At 43.1% G+C, this 25,035-nt stretch overlaps 16 non-coding genes and 3 pseudogenes across 16 annotated transcripts; all 19 read right to left on the reverse strand.

The window, feature by feature from the left end:
- Nucleotides 1-652: 652 nt before the first annotated feature.
- Nucleotides 653-844, reverse strand: LOC149931509 (U2 spliceosomal RNA). Its single transcript, XR_016476360.1, has one exon. It is a non-coding gene; the product is annotated as a U2 spliceosomal RNA (small nuclear RNA).
- A 1,057-nt stretch (nucleotides 845-1,901) lies between these two features.
- On the reverse strand, nucleotides 1,902-2,093 carry LOC149931510 (U2 spliceosomal RNA). The gene has a single exon (XR_016476361.1). It is a non-coding gene; the product is annotated as a U2 spliceosomal RNA (small nuclear RNA).
- Nucleotides 2,094-3,158: 1,065 nt separating this feature from the next.
- On the reverse strand, nucleotides 3,159-3,350 carry LOC149931511 (U2 spliceosomal RNA). Its single transcript, XR_016476362.1, has one exon. It is a non-coding gene; the product is annotated as a U2 spliceosomal RNA (small nuclear RNA).
- Nucleotides 3,351-4,415: 1,065 nt separating this feature from the next.
- On the reverse strand, nucleotides 4,416-4,607 carry LOC149931512 (U2 spliceosomal RNA). Its single transcript, XR_016476363.1, has one exon. It is a non-coding gene; the product is annotated as a U2 spliceosomal RNA (small nuclear RNA).
- A 1,057-nt stretch (nucleotides 4,608-5,664) lies between these two features.
- LOC149931513 (U2 spliceosomal RNA) lies at nucleotides 5,665-5,856 on the reverse strand. The gene has a single exon (XR_016476364.1). It is a non-coding gene; the product is annotated as a U2 spliceosomal RNA (small nuclear RNA).
- Nucleotides 5,857-6,913: 1,057 nt separating this feature from the next.
- On the reverse strand, nucleotides 6,914-7,105 carry LOC149931514 (U2 spliceosomal RNA). Its single transcript, XR_016476365.1, has one exon. It is a non-coding gene; the product is annotated as a U2 spliceosomal RNA (small nuclear RNA).
- A 1,057-nt stretch (nucleotides 7,106-8,162) lies between these two features.
- Nucleotides 8,163-8,354, reverse strand: LOC149931515 (U2 spliceosomal RNA). The gene has a single exon (XR_016476366.1). It is a non-coding gene; the product is annotated as a U2 spliceosomal RNA (small nuclear RNA).
- Nucleotides 8,355-9,421: 1,067 nt separating this feature from the next.
- Nucleotides 9,422-9,613, reverse strand: LOC149931516 (U2 spliceosomal RNA). Its single transcript, XR_016476367.1, has one exon. It is a non-coding gene; the product is annotated as a U2 spliceosomal RNA (small nuclear RNA).
- A 1,067-nt stretch (nucleotides 9,614-10,680) lies between these two features.
- LOC149931517 (U2 spliceosomal RNA) lies at nucleotides 10,681-10,869 on the reverse strand. Its single transcript, XR_016476567.1, has one exon. It is a non-coding gene; the product is annotated as a U2 spliceosomal RNA (small nuclear RNA).
- A 1,517-nt stretch (nucleotides 10,870-12,386) lies between these two features.
- LOC149931518 (U2 spliceosomal RNA) lies at nucleotides 12,387-12,517 on the reverse strand (annotated as a pseudogene).
- A 1,057-nt stretch (nucleotides 12,518-13,574) lies between these two features.
- LOC149931519 (U2 spliceosomal RNA) lies at nucleotides 13,575-13,766 on the reverse strand. Its single transcript, XR_016476368.1, has one exon. It is a non-coding gene; the product is annotated as a U2 spliceosomal RNA (small nuclear RNA).
- Nucleotides 13,767-14,825: 1,059 nt separating this feature from the next.
- LOC149931520 (U2 spliceosomal RNA) lies at nucleotides 14,826-15,017 on the reverse strand. The gene has a single exon (XR_016476369.1). It is a non-coding gene; the product is annotated as a U2 spliceosomal RNA (small nuclear RNA).
- Nucleotides 15,018-16,074: 1,057 nt separating this feature from the next.
- On the reverse strand, nucleotides 16,075-16,254 carry LOC149931521 (U2 spliceosomal RNA; annotated as a pseudogene).
- A 1,585-nt stretch (nucleotides 16,255-17,839) lies between these two features.
- On the reverse strand, nucleotides 17,840-17,942 carry LOC149931522 (U2 spliceosomal RNA; annotated as a pseudogene).
- Nucleotides 17,943-19,007: 1,065 nt separating this feature from the next.
- On the reverse strand, nucleotides 19,008-19,199 carry LOC149931523 (U2 spliceosomal RNA). The gene has a single exon (XR_016476371.1). It is a non-coding gene; the product is annotated as a U2 spliceosomal RNA (small nuclear RNA).
- A 1,057-nt stretch (nucleotides 19,200-20,256) lies between these two features.
- Nucleotides 20,257-20,448, reverse strand: LOC149931524 (U2 spliceosomal RNA). The gene has a single exon (XR_016476372.1). It is a non-coding gene; the product is annotated as a U2 spliceosomal RNA (small nuclear RNA).
- A 1,057-nt stretch (nucleotides 20,449-21,505) lies between these two features.
- LOC149931525 (U2 spliceosomal RNA) lies at nucleotides 21,506-21,697 on the reverse strand. Its single transcript, XR_016476373.1, has one exon. It is a non-coding gene; the product is annotated as a U2 spliceosomal RNA (small nuclear RNA).
- A 1,059-nt stretch (nucleotides 21,698-22,756) lies between these two features.
- LOC149931526 (U2 spliceosomal RNA) lies at nucleotides 22,757-22,948 on the reverse strand. Its single transcript, XR_016476374.1, has one exon. It is a non-coding gene; the product is annotated as a U2 spliceosomal RNA (small nuclear RNA).
- A 1,057-nt stretch (nucleotides 22,949-24,005) lies between these two features.
- On the reverse strand, nucleotides 24,006-24,197 carry LOC149931527 (U2 spliceosomal RNA). Its single transcript, XR_016476375.1, has one exon. It is a non-coding gene; the product is annotated as a U2 spliceosomal RNA (small nuclear RNA).
- Between the last annotated feature and the right edge of the window lie 838 nt (nucleotides 24,198-25,035).

Consider the following 25,035-nt stretch of genomic DNA (forward strand, 5'->3'; position numbering starts at 1 on the left):
AGTTCGCCAAGGCGATAATTTATCTTCGGTTTTCTCTGGGTCTTTTTTTAAATAAGTGGCAACATGGAACCGTGCTTAATCGATAATTAGAAAAAGTAAGATCTTGATCATACGGAGTTTCCTCCTGCACGCTTACCAGAACAGCTGTAGAGAAGTGTCATGAGATATGGCACTACGAATTGACCGTGGTTGCCGCGTAGTACGCGCCCCGGCATCAGCAACACAAAAACTCGTTTTTTCCAAACCATCCCGCTTTTAACAGTCCCCTATTTCTACAGCGATAGTACCGCAATCCTCGCTAGGTAACTCGATGTAAATAACTTATATGGTGTCCGTTTCGAGAACGGAGTTACCATGGTTTGGGAGGGGTTAATTTTTTTAAAGGGGAAGACGTGTTGCCAATGCGAATGTCGAAAAGCGGCCGGCTGTGAACTCCTAATCATGTCTCCTGTTAGTAACGAAAGTGACTTAAAGAAAACATACCGTTGGTAACGTACGACAGTTAAGGTAAAAAATTACAAAACAAATCCGTCCGAATCTTCAAAATGATCTACTAGCCAATGACGACTTTCCCTCTTATGACGTCAGGAATATATATATATATATATATATATATATATATATATATGGTGTTTGATTTTAGATTCATTGAGCGAGGTGGGCCGATCCTGGAAGAACTGCAATACCAGGCCAACCCGTGGCGGAGGTGGAGCAAGCTCCGACCTCTCCGCCGCCGTCCAAAAATAAGTTTAATATCTTGGGCCCCGATGGGACCCGTATCAGATATTAAGCTGATAAGAACAGATACTACACTTTGATCTTAGCCAAAAGGCCGAGAAGCGATAACCGGCAAAGGGGGCTTTGGTGGTTGAAAAAGAAAAAGAGTGAGATTGAGCATTCACAAATTTCATAATTATGTTTAAGCAGATTGCTCGTGGTTGGAGATGACAGCGTGTATAACCATCACGTCTGACCAAAGAAGGTAACTTCTTGATTTCAAACAAAAAGATCGACGGCCATCGAGCGTTTTCAGCCGTCAACGGTAATATCACGCAGAATACATTGGTTCTCGACCCATCAACGACGGTAAGCCGCGTCGAGTGGGGTCATTTCTTGGGAGGGAGGGAGACCACCAGGGAACACGGCGTGCCGGTGGCTGATCTCTTCCTCTCACCCTCTTTTTTTTCATTAACGGGGTATTTGAGTCTTTCTAATAAAATTTGTTTATTTTTAAATATTTTCTTTTACGCTGTTTCTAACTAGTTCGCCAAGGCGATAATTTATCTTCGGTTTTCTCTGGGTCTTTTTTTAAATAAGTGGCAACATGGAACCGTGCTTAATCGATAATTAGAAAAAGTAAGATCTTGATCATACGGAGTTTCCTCCTGCACGCTTACCAGAACAGCTGTAGAGAAGTGTCATGAGATATGGCACTACGAATTGACCGTGGTTGCCGCGTAGTACGCGCCCCGGCATCAGCAACACAAAAACTCGTTTTTTCCAAACCATCCCGCTTTTAACAGTCCCCTATTTCTACAGCGATAGTACCGCAATCCTCGCTAGGTAACTCGATGTAAATAACTTATATGGTGTCCGTTTCGAGAACGGAGTTACCATGGTTTGGGAGGGGTTAATTTTTTTAAAGGGGAAGACGTGTTGCCAATGCGAATGTCGAAAAGCGGCCGGCTGTGAACTCCTAATCATGTCTCCTGTTAGTAACGAAAGTGACTTAAAAAAAAGATACCGTTGGTAACGTACGACAGTTAAGGTAAAAAATTACAAAACAAATCCGTCCGAATCTTCAAAATGATCTACTAGCCAATGACGACTTTCCCTCTTATGACGTCAGGAATATATATATATATATATATATATATGGTGTTTGATTTTAGATTCATTGAGCGAGGTGGGCCGATCCTGGAAGAACTGCAATACCAGGCCAACCCGTGGCGGAGGTGGAGCAAGCTCCGACCTCTCCGCCGCCGTCCAAAAATAAGTTTAATATCTTGGGCCCCGATGGGACCCGTATCAGATATTAAGCTGATAAGAACAGATACTACACTTTGATCTTAGCCAAAAGGCCGAGAAGCGATAACCGGCAAAGGGGGCTTTGGTGGTTGAAAAAGAAAAAGAGTGAGATTGAGCATTCACAAATTTCATAATTATGTTTAAGCAGATTGCTCGTGGTTGGAGATGACAGCGTGTATAACCATCACGTCTGACCAAAGAAGGTAACTTCTTGATTTCAAACAAAAAGATCGACGGCCATCGAGCGTTTTCAGCCGTCAACGGTAATATCACGCAGAATACATTGGTTCTCGACCCATCAACGACGGTAAGCCGCGTCGAGTGGGGTCATTTCTTGGGAGGGAGGGAGACCACCAGGGAACACGGCGTGCCGGTGGCTGATCTCTTCCTCTCACCCTCTTTTTTTTCATTAACGGGGTATTTGAGTCTTTCTAATAAAATTTGTTTATTTTTAAATATTTTCTTTTACGCTGTTTCTAACTAGTTCGCCAAGGCGATAATTTATCTTCGGTTTTCTCTGGGTCTTTTTTTAAATAAGTGGCAACATGGAACCGTGCTTAATCGATAATTAGAAAAAGTAAGATCTTGATCATACGGAGTTTCCTCCTGCACGCTTACCAGAACAGCTGTAGAGAAGTGTCATGAGATATGGCACTACGAATTGACCGTGGTTGCCGCGTAGTACGCGCCCCGGCATCAGCAACACAAAAACTCGTTTTTTCCAAACCATCCCGCTTTTAACAGTCCCCTATTTCTACAGCGATAGTACCGCAATCCTCGCTAGGTAACTCGATGTAAATAACTTATATGGTGTCCGTTTCGAGAACGGAGTTACCATGGTTTGGGAGGGGTTAATTTTTTTAAAGGGGAAGACGTGTTGCCAATGCGAATGTCGAAAAGCGGCCGGCTGTGAACTCCTAATCATGTCTCCTGTTAGTAACGAAAGTGACTTAAAAAAAACATACCGTTGGTAACGTACGACAGTTAAGGTAAAAAATTACAAAACAAATCCGTCCGAATCTTCAAAATGATCTACTAGCCAATGACGACTTTCCCTCTTATGACGTCAGGAATATATATATATATATATATATATATATATATATGGTGTTTGATTTTAGATTCATTGAGCGAGGTGGGCCGATCCTGGAAGAACTGCAATACCAGGCCAACCCGTGGCGGAGGTGGAGCAAGCTCCGACCTCTCCGCCGCCGTCCAAAAATAAGTTTAATATCTTGGGCCCCGATGGGACCCGTATCAGATATTAAGCTGATAAGAACAGATACTACACTTTGATCTTAGCCAAAAGGCCGAGAAGCGATAACCGGCAAAGGGGGCTTTGGTGGTTGAAAAAGAAAAAGAGTGAGATTGAGCATTCACAAATTTCATAATTATGTTTAAGCAGATTGCTCGTGGTTGGAGATGACAGCGTGTATAACCATCACGTCTGACCAAAGAAGGTAACTTCTTGATTTCAAACAAAAAGATCGACGGCCATCGAGCGTTTTCAGCCGTCAACGGTAATATCACGCAGAATACATTGGTTCTCGACCCATCAACGACGGTAAGCCGCGTCGAGTGGGGTCATTTCTTGGGAGGGAGGGAGACCACCAGGGAACACGGCGTGCCGGTGGCTGATCTCTTCCTCTCACCCTCTTTTTTTTCATTAACGGGGTATTTGAGTCTTTCTAATAAAATTTGTTTATTTTTAAATATTTTCTTTTACGCTGTTTCTAACTAGTTCGCCAAGGCGATAATTTATCTTCGGTTTTCTCTGGGTCTTTTTTTAAGTAAGTGGCAACATGGAACCGTGCTTAATCGATAATTAGAAAAAGTAAGATCTTGATCATACGGAGTTTCCTCCTGCACGCTTACCAGAACAGCTGTAGAGAAGTGTCATGAGATATGGCACTACGAATTGACCGTGGTTGCCGCGTAGTACGCGCCCCGGCATCAGCAACACAAAAACTCGTTTTTTCCAAACCATCCCGCTTTTAACAGTCCCCTATTTCTACAGCGATAGTACCGCAATCCTCGCTAGGTAACTCGATGTAAATAACTTATATGGTGTCCGTTTCGAGAACGGAGTTACCATGGTTTGGGAGGGGTTAATTTTTTTAAAGGGGAAGACGTGTTGCCAATGCGAATGTCGAAAAGCGGCCGGCTGTGAACTCCTAATCATGTCTCCTGTTAGTAACGAAAGTGACTTAAAAAAAACATACCGTTGGTAACGTACGACAGTTAAGGTAAAAAATTACAAAACAAATCCGTCCGAATCTTCAAAATGATCTACTAGCCAATGACGACTTTCCCTCTTATGACGTCAGGAATATATATATATATATATATATATATATATATATGGTGTTTGATTTTAGATTCATTGAGCGAGGTGGGCCGATCCTGGAAGAACTGCAATACCAGGCCAACCCGTGGCGGAGGTGGAGCAAGCTCCGACCTCTCCGCCGCCGTCCAAAAATAAGTTTAATATCTTGGGCCCCGATGGGACCCGTATCAGATATTAAGCTGATAAGAACAGATACTACACTTTGATCTTAGCCAAAAGGCCGAGAAGCGATAACCGGCAAAGGGGGCTTTGGTGGTTGAAAAAGAAAAAGAGTGAGATTGAGCATTCACAAATTTCATAATTATGTTTAAGCAGATTGCTCGTGGTTGGAGATGACAGCGTGTATAACCATCACGTCTGACCAAAGAAGGTAACTTCTTGATTTCAAACAAAAAGATCGACGGCCATCGAGCGTTTTCAGCCGTCAACGGTAATATCACGCAGAATACATTGGTTCTCGACCCATCAACGACGGTAAGCCGCGTCGAGTGGGGTCATTTCTTGGGAGGGAGGGAGACCACCAGGGAACACGGCGTGCCGGTGGCTGATCTCTTCCTCTCACCCTCTTTTTTTTCATTAACGGGGTATTTGAGTCTTTCTAATAAAATTTGTTTATTTTTAAATATTTTCTTTTACGCTGTTTCTAACTAGTTCGCCAAGGCGATAATTTATCTTCGGTTTTCTCTGGGTCTTTTTTTAAATAAGTGGCAACATGGAACCGTGCTTAATCGATAATTAGAAAAAGTAAGATCTTGATCATACGGAGTTTCCTCCTGCACGCTTACCAGAACAGCTGTAGAGAAGTGTCATGAGATATGGCACTACGAATTGACCGTGGTTGCCGCGTAGTACGCGCCCCGGCATCAGCAACACAAAAACTCGTTTTTTCCAAACCATCCCGCTTTTAACAGTCCCCTATTTCTACAGCGATAGTACCGCAATCCTCGCTAGGTAACTCGATGTAAATAACTTATATGGTGTCCGTTTCGAGAACGGAGTTACCATGGTTTGGGAGGGGTTAATTTTTTTAAAGGGGAAGACGTGTTGCCAATGCGAATGTCGAAAAGCGGCCGGCTGTGAACTCCTAATCATGTCTCCTGTTAGTAACGAAAGTGACTTAAAAAAAACATACCGTTGGTAACGTACGACAGTTAAGGTAAAAAATTACAAAACAAATCCGTCCGAATCTTCAAAATGATCTACTAGCCAATGACGACTTTCCCTCTTATGACGTCAGGAATATATATATATATATATATATATATGGTGTTTGATTTTAGATTCATTGAGCGAGGTGGGCCGATCCTGGAAGAACTGCAATACCAGGCCAACCCGTGGCGGAGGTGGAGCAAGCTCCGACCTCTCCGCCGCCGTCCAAAAATAAGTTTAATATCTTGGGCCCCGATGGGACCCGTATCAGATATTAAGCTGATAAGAACAGATACTACACTTTGATCTTAGCCAAAAGGCCGAGAAGCGATAACCGGCAAAGGGGGCTTTGGTGGTTGAAAAAGAAAAAGAGTGAGATTGAGCATTCACAAATTTCATAATTATGTTTAAGCAGATTGCTCGTGGTTGGAGATGACAGCGTGTATAACCATCACGTCTGACCAAAGAAGGTAACTTCTTGATTTCAAACAAAAAGATCGACGGCCATCGAGCGTTTTCAGCCGTCAACGGTAATATCACGCAGAATACATTGGTTCTCGACCCATCAACGACGGTAAGCCGCGTCGAGTGGGGTCATTTCTTGGGAGGGAGGGAGACCACCAGGGAACACGGCGTGCCGGTGGCTGATCTCTTCCTCTCACCCTCTTTTTTTTCATTAACGGGGTATTTGAGTCTTTCTAATAAAATTTGTTTATTTTTAAATATTTTCTTTTACGCTGTTTCTAACTAGTTCGCCAAGGCGATAATTTATCTTCGGTTTTCTCTGGGTCTTTTTTTAAATAAGTGGCAACATGGAACCGTGCTTAATCGATAATTAGAAAAAGTAAGATCTTGATCATACGGAGTTTCCTCCTGCACGCTTACCAGAACAGCTGTAGAGAAGTGTCATGAGATATGGCACTACGAATTGACCGTGGTTGCCGCGTAGTACGCGCCCCGGCATCAGCAACACAAAAACTCGTTTTTTCCAAACCATCCCGCTTTTAACAGTCCCCTATTTCTACAGCGATAGTACCGCAATCCTCGCTAGGTAACTCGATGTAAATAACTTATATGGTGTCCGTTTCGAGAACGGAGTTACCATGGTTTGGGAGGGGTTAATTTTTTTAAAGGGGAAGACGTGTTGCCAATGCGAATGTCGAAAAGCGGCCGGCTGTGAACTCCTAATCATGTCTCCTGTTAGTAACGAAAGTGACTTAAAAAAAACATACCGTTGGTAACGTACGACAGTTAAGGTAAAAAATTACAAAACAAATCCGTCCGAATCTTCAAAATGATCTACTAGCCAATGACGACTTTCCCTCTTATGACGTCAGGAATATATATATATATATATATATATATGGTGTTTGATTTTAGATTCATTGAGCGAGGTGGGCCGATCCTGGAAGAACTGCAATACCAGGCCAACCCGTGGCGGAGGTGGAGCAAGCTCCGACCTCTCCGCCGCCGTCCAAAAATAAGTTTAATATCTTGGGCCCCGATGGGACCCGTATCAGATATTAAGCTGATAAGAACAGATACTACACTTTGATCTTAGCCAAAAGGCCGAGAAGCGATAACCGGCAAAGGGGGCTTTGGTGGTTGAAAAAGAAAAAGAGTGAGATTGAGCATTCACAAATTTCATAATTATGTTTAAGCAGATTGCTCGTGGTTGGAGATGACAGCGTGTATAACCATCACGTCTGACCAAAGAAGGTAACTTCTTGATTTCAAACAAAAAGATCGACGGCCATCGAGCGTTTTCAGCCGTCAACGGTAATATCACGCAGAATACATTGGTTCTCGACCCATCAACGACGGTAAGCCGCGTCGAGTGGGGTCATTTCTTGGGAGGGAGGGAGACCACCAGGGAACACGGCGTGCCGGTGGCTGATCTCTTCCTCTCACCCTCTTTTTTTTCATTAACGGGGTATTTGAGTCTTTCTAATAAAATTTGTTTATTTTTAAATATTTTCTTTTACGCTGTTTCTAACTAGTTCGCCAAGGCGATAATTTATCTTCGGTTTTCTCTGGGTCTTTTTTTAAATAAGTGGCAACATGGAACCGTGCTTAATCGATAATTAGAAAAAGTAAGATCTTGATCATACGGAGTTTCCTCCTGCACGCTTACCAGAACAGCTGTAGAGAAGTGTCATGAGATATGGCACTACGAATTGACCGTGGTTGCCGCGTAGTACGCGCCCCGGCATCAGCAACACAAAAACTCGTTTTTTCCAAACCATCCCGCTTTTAACAGTCCCCTATTTCTACAGCGATAGTACCGCAATCCTCGCTAGGTAACTCGATGTAAATAACTTATATGGTGTCCGTTTCGAGAACGGAGTTACCATGGTTTGGGAGGGGTTAATTTTTTTAAAGGGGAAGACGTGTTGCCAATGCGAATGTCGAAAAGCGGCCGGCTGTGAACTCCTAATCATGTCTCCTGTTAGTAACGAAAGTGACTTAAAAAAAACATACCGTTGGTAACGTACGACAGTTAAGGTAAAAAATTACAAAACAAATCCGTCCGAATCTTCAAAATGATCTACTAGCCAATGACGACTTTCCCTCTTATGACGTCAGGAATATATATATATATATATATATATATGGTGTTTGATTTTAGATTCATTGAGCGAGGTGGGCCGATCCTGGAAGAACTGCAATACCAGGCCAACCCGTGGCGGAGGTGGAGCAAGCTCCGACCTCTCCGCCGCCGTCCAAAAATAAGTTTAATATCTTGGGCCCCGATGGGACCCGTATCAGATATTAAGCTGATAAGAACAGATACTACACTTTGATCTTAGCCAAAAGGCCGAGAAGCGATAACCGGCAAAGGGGGCTTTGGTGGTTGAAAAAGAAAAAGAGTGAGATTGAGCATTCACAAATTTCATAATTATGTTTAAGCAGATTGCTCGTGGTTGGAGATGACAGCGTGTATAACCATCACGTCTGACCAAAGAAGGTAACTTCTTGATTTCAAACAAAAAGATCGACGGCCATCGAGCGTTTTCAGCCGTCAACGGTAATATCACGCAGAATACATTGGTTCTCGACCCATCAACGACGGTAAGCCGCGTCGAGTGGGGTCATTTCTTGGGAGGGAGGGAGACCACCAGGGAACACGGCGTGCCGGTGGCTGATCTCTTCCTCTCACCCTCTTTTTTTTCATTAACGGGGTATTTGAGTCTTTCTAATAAAATTTGTTTATTTTTAAATATTTTCTTTTACGCTGTTTCTAACTAGTTCGCCAAGGCGATAATTTATCTTCGGTTTTCTCTGGGTCTTTTTTTAAATAAGTGGCAACATGGAACCGTGCTTAATCGATAATTAGAAAAAGTAAGATCTTGATCATACGGAGTTTCCTCCTGCACGCTTACCAGAACAGCTGTAGAGAAGTGTCATGAGATATGGCACTACGAATTGACCGTGGTTGCCGCGTAGTACGCGCCCCGGCATCAGCAACACAAAAACTCGTTTTTTCCAAACCATCCCGCTTTTAACAGTCCCCTATTTCTACAGCGATAGTACCGCAATCCTCGCTAGGTAACTCGATGTAAATAACTTATATGGTGTCCGTTTCGAGAACGGAGTTACCATGGTTTGGGAGGGGTTAATTTTTTTAAAGGGGAAGACGTGTTGCCAATGCGAATGTCGAAAAGCGGCCGGCTGTGAACTCCTAATCATGTCTCCTGTTAGTAACGAAAGTGACTTAAAAAAAACATACCGTTGGTAACGTACGACAGTTAAGGTAAAAAATTACAAAACAAATCCGTCCGAATCTTCAAAATGATCTACTAGCCAATGACGACTTTCCCTCTTATGACGTCAGGAATATATATATATATATATATATATATATATATATATGGTGTTTGATTTTAGATTCATTGAGCGAGGTGGGCCGATCCTGGAAGAACTGCAATACCAGGCCAACCCGTGGCGGAGGTGGAGCAAGCTCCGACCTCTCCGCCGCCGTCCAAAAATAAGTTTAATATCTTGGGCCCCGATGGGACCCGTATCAGATATTAAGCTGATAAGAACAGATACTACACTTTGATCTTAGCCAAAAGGCCGAGAAGCGATAACCGGCAAAGGGGGCTTTGGTGGTTGAAAAAGAAAAAGAGTGAGATTGAGCATTCACAAATTTCATAATTATGTTTAAGCAGATTGCTCGTGGTTGGAGATGACAGCGTGTATAACCATCACGTCTGACCAAAGAAGGTAACTTCTTGATTTCAAACAAAAAGATCGACGGCCATCGAGCGTTTTCAGCCGTCAACGGTAATATCACGCAGAATACATTGGTTCTCGACCCATCAACGACGGTAAGCCGCGTCGAGTGGGGTCATTTCTTGGGAGGGAGGGAGACCACCAGGGAACACGGCGTGCCGGTGGCTGATCTCTTCCTCTCACCCTCTTTTTTTTCATTAACGGGGTATTTGAGTCTTTCTAATAAAATTTGTTTATTTTTAAATATTTTCTTTTACGCTGTTTCTAACTAGTTCGCCAAGGCGATAATTTATCTTCGGTTTTCTCTGGGTCTTTTTTTAAATAAGTGGCAACATGGAACCGTGCTTAATCGATAATTAGAAAAAGTAAGATCTTGATCATACGGAGTTTCCTCCTGCACGCTTACCAGAACAGCTGTAGAGAAGTGTCATGAGATATGGCACTACGAATTGACCGTGGTTGCCGCGTAGTACGCGCCCCGGCATCAGCAACACAAAAACTCGTTTTTTCCAAACCATCCCGCTTTTAACAGTCCCCTATTTCTACAGCGATAGTACCGCAATCCTCGCTAGGTAACTCGATGTAAATAACTTATATGGTGTCCGTTTCGAGAACGGAGTTACCATGGTTTGGGAGGGGTTAATTTTTTTAAAGGGGAAGACGTGTTGCCAATGCGAATGTCGAAAAGCGGCCGGCTGTGAACTCCTAATCATGTCTCCTGTTAGTAACGAAAGTGACTTAAAAAAAACATACCGTTGGTAACGTACGACAGTTAAGGTAAAAAATTACAAAACAAATCCGTCCGAATCTTCAAAATGATCTACTAGCCAATGACGACTTTCCCTCTTATGACGTCAGGAATATATATATATATATATATATATATATATATATATGGTGTTTGATTTTAGATTCATTGAGCGAGGTGGGCCGATCCTGGAAGAACTGCAATACCAGGCCAACCCGTGGCGGAGGTGGAGCAAGCTCCGACCTCTCCGCCGCCGTCCAAAAATAAGTTTAATATCTTGGGCCCCGATGGGACCCGTATCAGATATTAAGCTGATAAGAACAGATACTGAAATATTTTATTAATTTTCAGTCAAATTTACAAATTTACAAATGTTCGCGTTTAATTACATTAAATTAGCGCGAACAAGATAAAATTAGTTTCATTTTTCGTTTTTTAGGTTTTGGTTTTTTTCTTCAAACGTCAAGGTAAGTATAAATGGTTTTTTATATAACAAGGTGAGTATCATTATTTTCTTAAAATTAAAATTTTTTTTCAGGGATAACATAGAGTTAAAACCAGATAAAAGTACACAAAAGTAAATGAATATAAATGAATAAAAATGGAATTTAGCACGCTTTTGAAATTAAATTTTGCCTTTTATGAAAAATAAGAGAGTTCAATAAGTTACGTATGCTGCATACAAGTCTTTATCAGGTGTGCTTCCGGTGGCGCTAGCATATGTTTGTTCTTCATTTTGTGTCTTCCCTTTCTTTGTTGCTTTTTCCGGAGAGTTGGGCATTCGTCGTTTTGAGAATTTCTCCTGTTCTTTGTTGATGAGCGTGATAAACATCTGCCTCCGTATATCGTTTATTTCGTCCGTGGTCTGGATATATTTCAGAAATCCCCGAAGTTGGGCCTGCGAGTAGTTGCTGATTGCTTTTAGTTTTTCTGGGCTGACATAAAGTCCTTTGATATGTTCTTGGGGCAGTGGTTCTTGGTGTTCGCTGGGTGGTGTCTTTAGTGGTGTTGCCGGTTCTGTTATGGGTTCTTCTCTCTCTTGGTCTTCGTCTTGGGTAGTGATTGGGTGTCCCTGCACTCCTGTGGCCTTTTGCGACTGGTCCGTCACCTTGGTCTTCTTTGCCTCACAGGTAGAGGCAACGTGCCCCTCCTGGTCGCAAAAGAAGCATTTCTTTGCCACTCCTGAATAGTATACAAGTGCTCTACTTCGCCCGAAATAAAGCACATTAGGTATTGTTTTGGCCATTTTTATTTTTACTGAACGGTCCCCATTTTTAATTCCTTTAAGCTCCTTGTATTCGTCCAGGCGGTGAGCTTTTATTTCGCCGTATTGTCTTAGGTTCGTCAAAATGGCGTCCCATTGAATCCATGATGGTAAGTTTTTGATCGTCAGCCAGATGCCGTCATCTTCAACACTGGTAACTTTACATGATTTGTTCCCGATTAATATTTCTCCATAGGAGACCGCTTGCTGCAGGAAAGCCAGAGTTGTGAAGGTAAGTAGGAATGCCTCTTTACCCACAGGTTGCAACGTTTCGATAGACTCGGGTCCGAGTTTTTCGAGGAAAGCCCGAGCAACGTCAATGAAGCCAGAATCGACATCCAGTCGAGCGGTTCTCTTTTTTACCTCTGCAGCCATGATGGCTACGGAGAGGTCGTCGGGTTAATGTCAGTCCCAGGAAGGAACAGCGTCAGGAAGCAATGGCAAGAGACAGCCAAGTCAGGATACAGCGTGGAGACCCGGAACAGCAGCGACAGGTAAGTAGCAGCGGCACCAGGATCAGGAACAGCAGCGGAATCAGGAACAGCAACGGAACCGGAAACAGCAGCGGCAACTTCAAGAGCCGGAACAGGAACGGAGACGTCAGGGTACCGGCAGGTAAGTCAGCATTACAGGAGCTAGCTGGATAGCTGGAATACTCGCTTGACCGCCTTTCGGCCAAGATTTTAGCGAAATAGCTGGAAACAGATACTACACTTTGATCTTAGCCAAAAGGCCGAGAAGCGATAACCGGCAAAGGGGGCTTTGGTGGTTGAAAAAGAAAAAGAGTGAGATTGAGCATTCACAAATTTCATAATTATGTTTAAGCAGATTGCTCGTGGTTGGAGATGACAGCGTGTATAACCATCACGTCTGACCAAAGAAGGTAACTTCTTGATTTCAAACAAAAAGATCGACGGCCATCGAGCGTTTTCAGCCGTCAACGGTAATATCACGCAGAATACATTGGTTCTCGACCCATCAACGACGGTAAGCCGCGTCGAGTGGGGTCATTTCTTGGGAGGGAGGGAGACCACCAGGGAACACGGCGTGCCGGTGGCTGATCTCTTCCTCTCACCCTCTTTTTTTTCATTAACGGGGTATTTGAGTCTTTCTAATAAAATTTGTTTATTTTTAAATATTTTCTTTTACGCTGTTTCTAACTAGTTCGCCAAGGCGATAATTTATCTTCGGTTTTCTCTGGGTCTTTTTTTAAATAAGTGGCAACATGGAACCGTGCTTAATCGATAATTAGAAAAAGTAAGATCTTGATCATACGGAGTTTCCTCCTGCACGCTTACCAGAACAGCTGTAGAGAAGTGTCATGAGATATGGCACTACGAATTGACCGTGGTTGCCGCGTAGTACGCGCCCCGGCATCAGCAACACAAAAACTCGTTTTTTCCAAACCATCCCGCTTTTAACAGTCCCCTATTTCTACAGCGATAGTACCGCAATCCTCGCTAGGTAACTCGATGTAAATAACTTATATGGTGTCCGTTTCGAGAACGGAGTTACCATGGTTTGGGAGGGGTTAATTTTTTTAAAGGGGAAGACGTGTTGCCAATGCGAATGTCGAAAAGCGGCCGGCTGTGAACTCCTAATCATGTCTCCTGTTAGTAACGAAAGTGACTTAAAAAAAACATACCGTTGGTAACGTACGACAGTTAAGGTAAAAAATTACAAAACAAATCCGTCCGAATCTTCAAAATGATCTACTAGCCAATGACGACTTTCCCTCTTATGACGTCAGGAATATATATATATATATATATATATATGGTGTTTGATTTTAGATTCATTGAGCGAGGTGGGCCGATCCTGGAAGAACTGCAATACCAGGCCAACCCGTGGCGGAGGTGGAGCAAGCTCCGACCTCTCCGCCGCCGTCCAAAAATAAGTTTAATATCTTGGGCCCCGATGGGACCCGTATCAGATATTAAGCTGATAAGAACAGATACTACACTTTGATCTTAGCCAAAAGGCCGAGAAGCGATAACCGGCAAAGGGGGCTTTGGTGGTTGAAAAAGAAAAAGAGTGAGATTGAGCATTCACAAATTTCATAATTATGTTTAAGCAGATTGCTCGTGGTTGGAGATGACAGCGTGTATAACCATCACGTCTGACCAAAGAAGGTAACTTCTTGATTTCAAACAAAAAGATCGACGGCCATCGAGCGTTTTCAGCCGTCAACGGTAATATCACGCAGAATACATTGGTTCTCGACCCATCAACGACGGTAAGCCGCGTCGAGTGGGGTCATTTCTTGGGAGGGAGGGAGACCACCAGGGAACACGGCGTGCCGGTGGCTGATCTCTTCCTCTCACCCTCTTTTTTTTCATTAACGGGGTATTTGAGTCTTTCTAATAAAATTTGTTTATTTTTAAATATTTTCTTTTACGCTGTTTCTAACTAGTTCGCCAAGGCGATAATTTATCTTCGGTTTTCTCTGGGTCTTTTTTTAAATAAGTGGCAACATGGAACCGTGCTTAATCGATAATTAGAAAAAGTAAGATCTTGATCATACGGAGTTTCCTCCTGCACGCTTACCAGAACAGCTGTAGAGAAGTGTCATGAGATATGGCACTACGAATTGACCGTGGTTGCCGCGTAGTACGCGCCCCGGCATCAGCAACACAAAAACTCGTTTTTTCCAAACCATCCCGCTTTTAACAGTCCCCTATTTCTACAGCGATAGTACCGCAATCCTCGCTAGGTAACTCGATGTAAATAACTTATATGGTGTCCGTTTCGAGAACGGAGTTACCATGGTTTGGGAGGGGTTAATTTTTTTAAAGGGGAAGACGTGTTGCCAATGCGAATGTCGAAAAGCGGCCGGCTGTGAACTCCTAATCATGTCTCCTGTTAGTAACGAAAGTGACTTAAAAAAAACATACCGTTGGTAACGTACGACAGTTAAGGTAAAAAATTACAAAACAAATCCGTCCGAATCTTCAAAATGATCTACTAGCCAATGACGACTTTCCCTCTTATGACGTCAGGAATATATATATATATATATATATATATATGGTGTTTGATTTTAGATTCATTGAGCGAGGTGGGCCGATCCTGGAAGAACTGCAATACCAGGCCAACCCGTGGCGGAGGTGGAGCAAGCTCCGACCTCTCCGCCGCCGTCCAAAAATAAGTTTAATATCTTGGGCCCCGATGGGACCCGTATCAGATATTAAGCTGATAAGAACAGATACTACACTTTGATCTTAGCCAAAAGGCCGAGAAGCGATAACCGGCAAAGGGGGCTTTGGTGGTTGAAAAAGAAAAAGAGTGAGATTGAGCATTCACAAATTTCATAATTATGTTTAAGCAGATTGCTCGTGGTTGGAGATGACAGCGTGTATAACCATCACGTCTGACCAAAGAAGGTAACTTCTTGATTTCAAACAAAAAGATCGACGGCCATCGAGCGTTTTCAGCCGTCAACGGTAATATCACGCAGAATACATTGGTTCTCGACCCATCAACGACGGTAAGCCGCGTCGAGTGGGGTCATTTCTTGGGAGGGAGGGAGACCACCAGGGAACACGGCGTGCCGGTGGCTGATCTCTTCCTCTCACCCTCTTTTTTTTCATTAACGGGGTATTTGAGTCTTTCTAATAAAATTTGTTTATTTTTAAATATTTTCTTTTACGCTGTTTCTAACTAGTTCGCCAAGGCGATAATTTATCTTCGGTTTTCTCTGGGTCTTTTTTTAAATAAGTGGCAACATGGAACCGTGCTTAATCGATAATTAGAAAAAGTAAGATCTTGATCATACGGAGTTTCCTCCTGCACGCTTACCAGAACAGCTGTAGAGAAGTGTCATGAGATATGGCACTACGAATTGACCGTGGTTGCCGCGTAGTACGCGCCCCGGCATCAGCAACACAAAAACTCGTTTTTTCCAAACCATCCCGCTTTTAACAGTCCCCTATTTCTACAGCGATAGTACCGCAATCCTCGCTAGGTAACTCGATGTAAATAACTTATATGGTGTCCGTTTCGAGAACGGAGTTACCATGGTTTGGGAGGGGTTAATTTTTTTAAAGGGGAAGACGTGTTGCCAATGCGAATGTCGAAAAGCGGCCGGCTGTGAACTCCTAATCATGTCTCCTGTTAGTAACGAAAGTGACTTAAAAAAAACATACCGTTGGTAACGTACGACAGTTAAGGTAAAAAATTACAAAACAAATCCGTCCGAATCTTCAAAATGATCTACTAGCCAATGACGACTTTCCCTCTTATGACGTCAGGAATATATATATATATATATATATATATGGTGTTTGATTTTAGATTCATTGAGCGAGGTGGGCCGATCCTGGAAGAACTGCAATACCAGGCCAACCCGTGGCGGAGGTGGAGCAAGCTCCGACCTCTCCGCCGCCGTCCAAAAATAAGTTTAATATCTTGGGCCCCGATGGGACCCGTATCAGATATTAAGCTGATAAGAACAGATACTTTTAATTGTTTATTAAAAGCTTCGTTGTTTTTTACATTGGACATTTTTACATTTTTTATATGTGTTCGCGTTTTAAATTAATTAAATTATCGCGAAACAGAGTCAAGTTCATAGTCAAGGTAAGTATACAATTTTGTTATAGGTTTTTAAGCATATAACTAATTTTCTTTTTTTTTTTTTTTTTTTTCAGGTTTAAAACAAAAGGAGTTGAGTAAAGTTAAAAACTTTTAAAACAAAACACTATAAATGATCGAGATAAAAACTAAAAAAGGTGGCAAATAAAATATATGAACAATACATTAAAATATACTTTAAAAAAAAGCATATTAAAAGGCATCAGAAATATATTTACAAAACTCAGTATGTGACGTATTCTATATACAAATCTTGTTCTGGCGTGGATTTGGTGGCACTGGCGAAAGTCTTCTTCTCGTCGTTCAGGGTCTTTCCCTTCTTGGCAGCAATTCCTGGAGAGTTGGACATGCGTCGTTTTGAAAATTTTTCCTGTTCCTTGCTGACGATCTTTAAATACAGCTGTTTCCTGGTTTCGGTTGTTCCGTTCATGGTCTCGAGGTGTTCTTTCAATGATTGAAGTTGCGCTTGTGAATAATTGCTGATGGTTTCTAGAGCTTTTGGGTTGACGTATGAGTCCTGGGGGTCGCTGGGTGGTGCCTCTTGTGGTGTTGCTGCTTCTGCTAATGGATCGTGTTCTTTAGCAGAAGTACTGTTGAGTGGCTCCTGGACGCGCTCGGGCTGTTCCTTTGGAGACTCTTTCTGGCCTTCCTCCATGGGTTGGTTCTGCTCTGCTAGTCGGGCTCGTTTGACTTCACACGTGGAAGAGTTGTGACCTTCTTCGTCGCAAAAAAAGCATTTTTTGACGACGCCTGTGTAGTATATTAGTGCCCTGCTTCGTCCAAAAAAGAGGACATTCGGGATAGTTTTGCTCATGATTATTTTTACTGAACGGTCACCATTTTTTAAACCTTTTAATTCGGGGTATTCATCCAGACGGTGGGCTTTGATGGTTCCATATTGTCGTAGTGTGGTAAGTATTGCGTCCCACTGTATCCAGGAGGGGAGGTTCTTTATTGTGAGCCAGACACCGTCGTCTTCGATGCTGGTAATCTTGCATAGTTTTTCGTTGATGGACAGCTCTCCATAGGAGACAGCTTGCTGGAGGAAGGCCAGAGTGGTAAAGGTGAGTAGGTAACAACTTTTTCCAACAGGTTGAAGAGTCTCCAAGCACTGTGGTCCAAGTTTTTCGTAGAAGGTCCGAGCGACGTCCAGGAATCCGGCGTCGACTTCAAGCCGGGCAGTCCGTTTTTTTACCTCTGCAGCCATTAAGGCTGTGGAGAGGTCGTCGGTTGAAGGTAAGTCCCAAGAAGGAACGGCGTCAAAAGGTAATGGCAGGAGTCAGCCAAGTCAGGATACGGCGTAGTGACCAGGAACAGCAGCGACAGGTAAGTCTCAGCAGGACCAGGACCAGGAACAGCAGCGGAGTCAGGAACAGCAGAGGAACCGGAAACAGCAGCGGCAGCTTCAGAAGCAGGAACAGGAACAGGAACGTCAGGATACCGGCAGGTAAGTCAGCATCGCAGGAACTAGCTGTATAGCTGGAAAACTCGCTTGACGGCCTTTCGGCCAAGATTTCAGCGAAATAGCTGGGAACAGATACTACACTTTGATCTTAGCCAAAAGGCCGAGAAGCGATAACCGGCAAAGGGGGCTTTGGTGGTTGAAAAAGAAAAAGAGTGAGATTGAGCATTCACAAATTTCATAATTATGTTTAAGCAGATTGCTCGTGGTTGGAGATGACAGCGTGTATAACCATCACGTCTGACCAAAGAAGGTAACTTCTTGATTTCAAACAAAAAGATCGACGGCCATCGAGCGTTTTCAGCCGTCAACGGTAATATCACGCAGAATACATTGGTTCTCGACCCATCAACGACGGTAAGCCGCGTCGAGTGGGGTCATTTCTTGGGAGGGAGGGAGACCACCAGGGAACACGGCGTGCCGGTGGCTGATCTCTTCCTCTCACCCTCTTTTTTTTCATTAACGGGGTATTTGAGTCTTTCTAATAAAATTTGTTTATTTTTAAATATTTTCTTTTACGCTGTTTCTAACTAGTTCGCCAAGGCGATAATTTATCTTCGGTTTTCTCTGGGTCTTTTTTTAAATAAGTGGCAACATGGAACCGTGCTTAATCGATAATTAGAAAAAGTAAGATCTTGATCATACGGAGTTTCCTCCTGCACGCTTACCAGAACAGCTGTAGAGAAGTGTCATGAGATATGGCACTACGAATTGACCGTGGTTGCCGCGTAGTACGCGCCCCGGCATCAGCAACACAAAAACTCGTTTTTTCCAAACCATCCCGCTTTTAACAGTCCCCTATTTCTACAGCGATAGTACCGCAATCCTCGCTAGGTAACTCGATGTAAATAACTTATATGGTGTCCGTTTCGAGAACGGAGTTACCATGGTTTGGGAGGGGTTAATTTTTTTAAAGGGGAAGACGTGTTGCCAATGCGAATGTCGAAAAGCGGCCGGCTGTGAACTCCTAATCATGTCTCCTGTTAGTAACGAAAGTGACTTAAAAAAAACATACCGTTGGTAACGTACGACAGTTAAGGTAAAAAATTACAAAACAAATCCGTCCGAATCTTCAAAATGATCTACTAGCCAATGACGACTTTCCCTCTTATGACGTCAGGAATATATATATATATATATATATATATATATATATGGTGTTTGATTTTAGATTCATTGAGCGAGGTGGGCCGATCCTGGAAGAACTGCAATACCAGGCCAACCCGTGGCGGAGGTGGAGCAAGCTCCGACCTCTCCGCCGCCGTCCAAAAATAAGTTTAATATCTTGGGCCCCGATGGGACCCGTATCAGATATTAAGCTGATAAGAACAGATACTACACTTTGATCTTAGCCAAAAGGCCGAGAAGCGATAACCGGCAAAGGGGGCTTTGGTGGTTGAAAAAGAAAAAGAGTGAGATTGAGCATTCACAAATTTCATAATTATGTTTAAGCAGATTGCTCGTGGTTGGAGATGACAGCGTGTATAACCATCACGTCTGACCAAAGAAGGTAACTTCTTGATTTCAAACAAAAAGATCGACGGCCATCGAGCGTTTTCAGCCGTCAACGGTAATATCACGCAGAATACATTGGTTCTCGACCCATCAACGACGGTAAGCCGCGTCGAGTGGGGTCATTTCTTGGGAGGGAGGGAGACCACCAGGGAACACGGCGTGCCGGTGGCTGATCTCTTCCTCTCACCCTCTTTTTTTTCATTAACGGGGTATTTGAGTCTTTCTAATAAAATTTGTTTATTTTTAAATATTTTCTTTTACGCTGTTTCTAACTAGTTCGCCAAGGCGATAATTTATCTTCGGTTTTCTCTGGGTCTTTTTTTAAATAAGTGGCAACATGGAACCGTGCTTAATCGATAATTAGAAAAAGTAAGATCTTGATCATACGGAGTTTCCTCCTGCACGCTTACCAGAACAGCTGTAGAGAAGTGTCATGAGATATGGCACTACGAATTGACCGTGGTTGCCGCGTAGTACGCGCCCCGGCATCAGCAACACAAAAACTCGTTTTTTCCAAACCATCCCGCTTTTAACAGTCCCCTATTTCTACAGCGATAGTACCGCAATCCTCGCTAGGTAACTCGATGTAAATAACTTATATGGTGTCCGTTTCGAGAACGGAGTTACCATGGTTTGGGAGGGGTTAATTTTTTTAAAGGGGAAGACGTGTTGCCAATGCGAATGTCGAAAAGCGGCCGGCTGTGAACTCCTAATCATGTCTCCTGTTAGTAACGAAAGTGACTTAAAAAAAACATACCGTTGGTAACGTACGACAGTTAAGGTAAAAAATTACAAAACAAATCCGTCCGAATCTTCAAAATGATCTACTAGCCAATGACGACTTTCCCTCTTATGACGTCAGGAATATATATATATATATATATATATATGGTGTTTGATTTTAGATTCATTGAGCGAGGTGGGCCGATCCTGGAAGAACTGCAATACCAGGCCAACCCGTGGCGGAGGTGGAGCAAGCTCCGACCTCTCCGCCGCCGTCCAAAAATAAGTTTAATATCTTGGGCCCCGATGGGACCCGTATCAGATATTAAGCTGATAAGAACAGATACTACACTTTGATCTTAGCCAAAAGGCCGAGAAGCGATAACCGGCAAAGGGGGCTTTGGTGGTTGAAAAAGAAAAAGAGTGAGATTGAGCATTCACAAATTTCATAATTATGTTTAAGCAGATTGCTCGTGGTTGGAGATGACAGCGTGTATAACCATCACGTCTGACCAAAGAAGGTAACTTCTTGATTTCAAACAAAAAGATCGACGGCCATCGAGCGTTTTCAGCCGTCAACGGTAATATCACGCAGAATACATTGGTTCTCGACCCATCAACGACGGTAAGCCGCGTCGAGTGGGGTCATTTCTTGGGAGGGAGGGAGACCACCAGGGAACACGGCGTGCCGGTGGCTGATCTCTTCCTCTCACCCTCTTTTTTTTCATTAACGGGGTATTTGAGTCTTTCTAATAAAATTTGTTTATTTTTAAATATTTTCTTTTACGCTGTTTCTAACTAGTTCGCCAAGGCGATAATTTATCTTCGGTTTTCTCTGGGTCTTTTTTTAAATAAGTGGCAACATGGAACCGTGCTTAATCGATAATTAGAAAAAGTAAGATCTTGATCATACGGAGTTTCCTCCTGCACGCTTACCAGAACAGCTGTAGAGAAGTGTCATGAGATATGGCACTACGAATTGACCGTGGTTGCCGCGTAGTACGCGCCCCGGCATCAGCAACACAAAAACTCGTTTTTTCCAAACCATCCCGCTTTTAACAGTCCCCTATTTCTACAGCGATAGTACCGCAATCCTCGCTAGGTAACTCGATGTAAATAACTTATATGGTGTCCGTTTCGAGAACGGAGTTACCATGGTTTGGGAGGGGTTAATTTTTTTAAAGGGGAAGACGTGTTGCCAATGCGAATGTCGAAAAGCGGCCGGCTGTGAACTCCTAATCATGTCTCCTGTTAGTAACGAAAGTGACTTAAAAAAAACATACCGTTGGTAACGTACGACAGTTAAGGTAAAAAATTACAAAACAAATCCGTCCGAATCTTCAAAATGATCTACTAGCCAATGACGACTTTCCCTCTTATGACGTCAGGAATATATATATATATATATATATATATGGTGTTTGATTTTAGATTCATTGAGCGAGGTGGGCCGATCCTGGAAGAACTGCAATACCAGGCCAACCCGTGGCGGAGGTGGAGCAAGCTCCGACCTCTCCGCCGCCGTCCAAAAATAAGTTTAATATCTTGGGCCCCGATGGGACCCGTATCAGATATTAAGCTGATAAGAACAGATACTACACTTTGATCTTAGCCAAAAGGCCGAGAAGCGATAACCGGCAAAGGGGGCTTTGGTGGTTGAAAAAGAAAAAGAGTGAGATTGAGCATTCACAAATTTCATAATTATGTTTAAGCAGATTGCTCGTGGTTGGAGATGACAGCGTGTATAACCATCACGTCTGACCAAAGAAGGTAACTTCTTGATTTCAAACAAAAAGATCGACGGCCATCGAGCGTTTTCAGCCGTCAACGGTAATATCACGCAGAATACATTGTTTCTCGACCCATCAACGACGGTAAGCCGCGTCGAGTGGGGTCATTTCTTGGGAGGGAGGGAGACCACCAGGGAACACGGCGTGCCGGTGGCTGATCTCTTCCTCTCACCCTCTTTTTTTTCATTAACGGGGTATTTGAGTCTTTCTAATAAAATTTGTTTATTTTTAAATATTTTCTTTTACGCTGTTTCTAACTAGTTCGCCAAGGCGATAATTTATCTTCGGTTTTCTCTGGGTCTTTTTTTAAATAAGTGGCAACATGGAACCGTGCTTAATCGATAATTAGAAAAAGTAAGATCTTGATCATACGGAGTTTCCTCCTGCACGCTTACCAGAACAGCTGTAGAGAAGTGTCATGAGATATGGCACTACGAATTGACCGTGGTTGCCGCGTAGTACGCGCCCCGGCATCAGCAACACAAAAACTCGTTTTTTCCAAACCATCCCGCTTTTAACAGTCCCCTATTTCTACAGCGATAGTACCGCAATCCTCGCTAGGTAACTCGATGTAAATAACTTATATGGTGTCCGTTTCGAGAACGGAGTTACCATGGTTTGGGAGGGGTTAATTTTTTTAAAGGGGAAGACGTGTTGCCAATGCGAATGTCGAAAAGCGGCCGGCTGTGAACTCCTAATCATGTCTCCTGTTAGTAACGAAAGTGACTTAAAAAAAACATACCGTTGGTAACGTACGACAGTTAAGGTAAAAAATTACAAAACAAATCCGTCCGAATCTTCAAAATGATCTACTAGCCAATGACGACTTTCCCTCTTATGACGTCAGGAATATATATATATATATATATATATATATGGTGTTTGATTTTAGATTCATTGAGCGAGGTGGGCCGATCCTGGAAGAACTGCAATACCAGGCCAACCCGTGGCGGAGGTGGAGCAAGCTCCGACCTCTCCGCCGCCGTCCAAAAATAAGTTTAATATCTTGGGCCCCGATGGGACCCGTATCAGATATTAAGCTGATAAGAACAGATACTACACTTTGATCTTAGCCAAAAGGCCGAGAAGCGATAACCGGCAAAGGGGGCTTTGGTGGTTGAAAAAGAAAAAGAGTGAGATTGAGCATTCACAAATTTCATAATTATGTTTAAGCAGATTGCTCGTGGTTGGAGATGACAGCGTGTATAACCATCACGTCTGACCAAAGAAGGTAACTTCTTGATTTCAAACAAAAAGATCGACGGCCATCGAGCGTTTTCAGCCGTCAACGGTAATATCACGCAGAATACATTGGTTCTCGACCCATCAACGACGGTAAGCCGCGTCGAGTGGGGTCATTTCTTGGGAGGGAGGGAGACCACCAGGGAACACGGCGTGCCGGTGGCTGATCTCTTCCTCTCACCCTCTTTTTTTTCATTAACGGGGTATTTGAGTCTTTCTAATAAAATTTGTTTATTTTTAAATATTTTCTTTTACGCTGTTTCTAACTAGTTCGCCAAGGCGATAATTTATCTTCGGTTTTCTCTGGGTCTTTTTTTAAATAAGTGGCAACATGGAACCGTGCTTAATCGATAATTAGAAAAAGTAAGATCTTGATCATACGGAGTTTCCTCCTGCACGCTTACCAGAACAGCTGTAGAGAAGTGTCATGAGATATGGCACTACGAATTGACCGTGGTTGCCGCGTAGTACGCGCCCCGGCATCAGCAACACAAAAACTCGTTTTTTCCAAACCATCCCGCTTTTAACAGTCCCCTATTTCTACAGCGATAGTACCGCAATCCTCGCTAGGTAACTCGATGTAAATAACTTATATGGTGTCCGTTTCGAGAACGGAGTTACCATGGTTTGGGAGGGGTTAATTTTTTTAAAGGGGAAGACGTGTTGCCAATGCGAATGTCGAAAAGCGGCCGGCTGTGAACTCCTAATCATGTCTCCTGTTAGTAACGAAAGTGACTTAAAAAAAACATACCGTTGGTAACGTACGACAGTTAAGGTAAAAAATTACAAAACAAATCCGTCCGAATCTTCAAAATGATCTACTAGCCAATGACGACTTTCCCTCTTATGACGTCAGGAATATATATATATATATATATATATATGGTGTTTGATTTTAGATTCATTGAGCGAGGTGGGCCGATCCTGGAAGAACTGCAATACCAGGCCAACCCGTGGCGGAGGTGGAGCAAGCTCCGACCTCTCCGCCGCCGTCCAAAAATAAGTTTAATATCTTGGGCCCCGATGGGACCCGTATCAGATATTAAGCTGATAAGAACAGATACTACACTTTGATCTTAGCCAAAAGGCCGAGAAGCGATAACCGGCAAAGGGGGCTTTGGTGGTTGAAAAAGAAAAAGAGTGAGATTGAGCATTCACAAATTTCATAATTATGTTTAAGCAGATTGCTCGTGGTTGGAGATGACAGCGTGTATAACCATCACGTCTGACCAAAGAAGGTAACTTCTTGATTTCAAACAAAAAGATCGACGGCCATCGAGCGTTTTCAGCCGTCAACGGTAATATCACGCAGAATACATTGGTTCTCGACCCATCAACGACGGTAAGCCGCGTCGAGTGGGGTCATTTCTTGGGAGGGAGGGAGACCACCAGGGAACACGGCGTGCCGGTGGCTGATCTCTTCCTCTCACCCTCTTTTTTTTCATTAACGGGGTATTTGAGTCTTTCTAATAAAATTTGTTTATTTTTAAATATTTTCTTTTACGCTGTTTCTAACTAGTTCGCCAAGGCGATAATTTATCTTCGGTTTTCTCTGGGTCTTTTTTTAAATAAGTGGCAACATGGAACCGTGCTTAATCGATAATTAGAAAAAGTAAGATCTTGATCATACGGAGTTTCCTCCTGCACGCTTACCAGAACAGCTGTAGAGAAGTGTCATGAGATATGGCACTACGAATTGACCGTGGTTGCCGCGTAGTACGCGCCCCGGCATCAGCAACACAAAAACTCGTTTTTTCCAAACCATCCCGCTTTTAACAGTCCCCTATTTCTACAGCGATAGTACCGCAATCCTCGCTAGGTAACTCGATGTAAATAACTTATATGGTGTCCGTTTCGAGAACGGAGTTACCATGGTTTGGGAGGGGTTAATTTTTTTAAAGGGGAAGACGTGTTGCCAATGCGAATGTCGAAAAGCGG

Source organism: Leiobunum rupestre, chromosome 9, assembly GCF_980474605.1.
Source record: "Leiobunum rupestre chromosome 9, qqLeiRupe1.1.hap1, whole genome shotgun sequence".
NCBI lineage: Eukaryota > Metazoa > Arthropoda > Arachnida > Opiliones > Sclerosomatidae > Leiobunum > Leiobunum rupestre.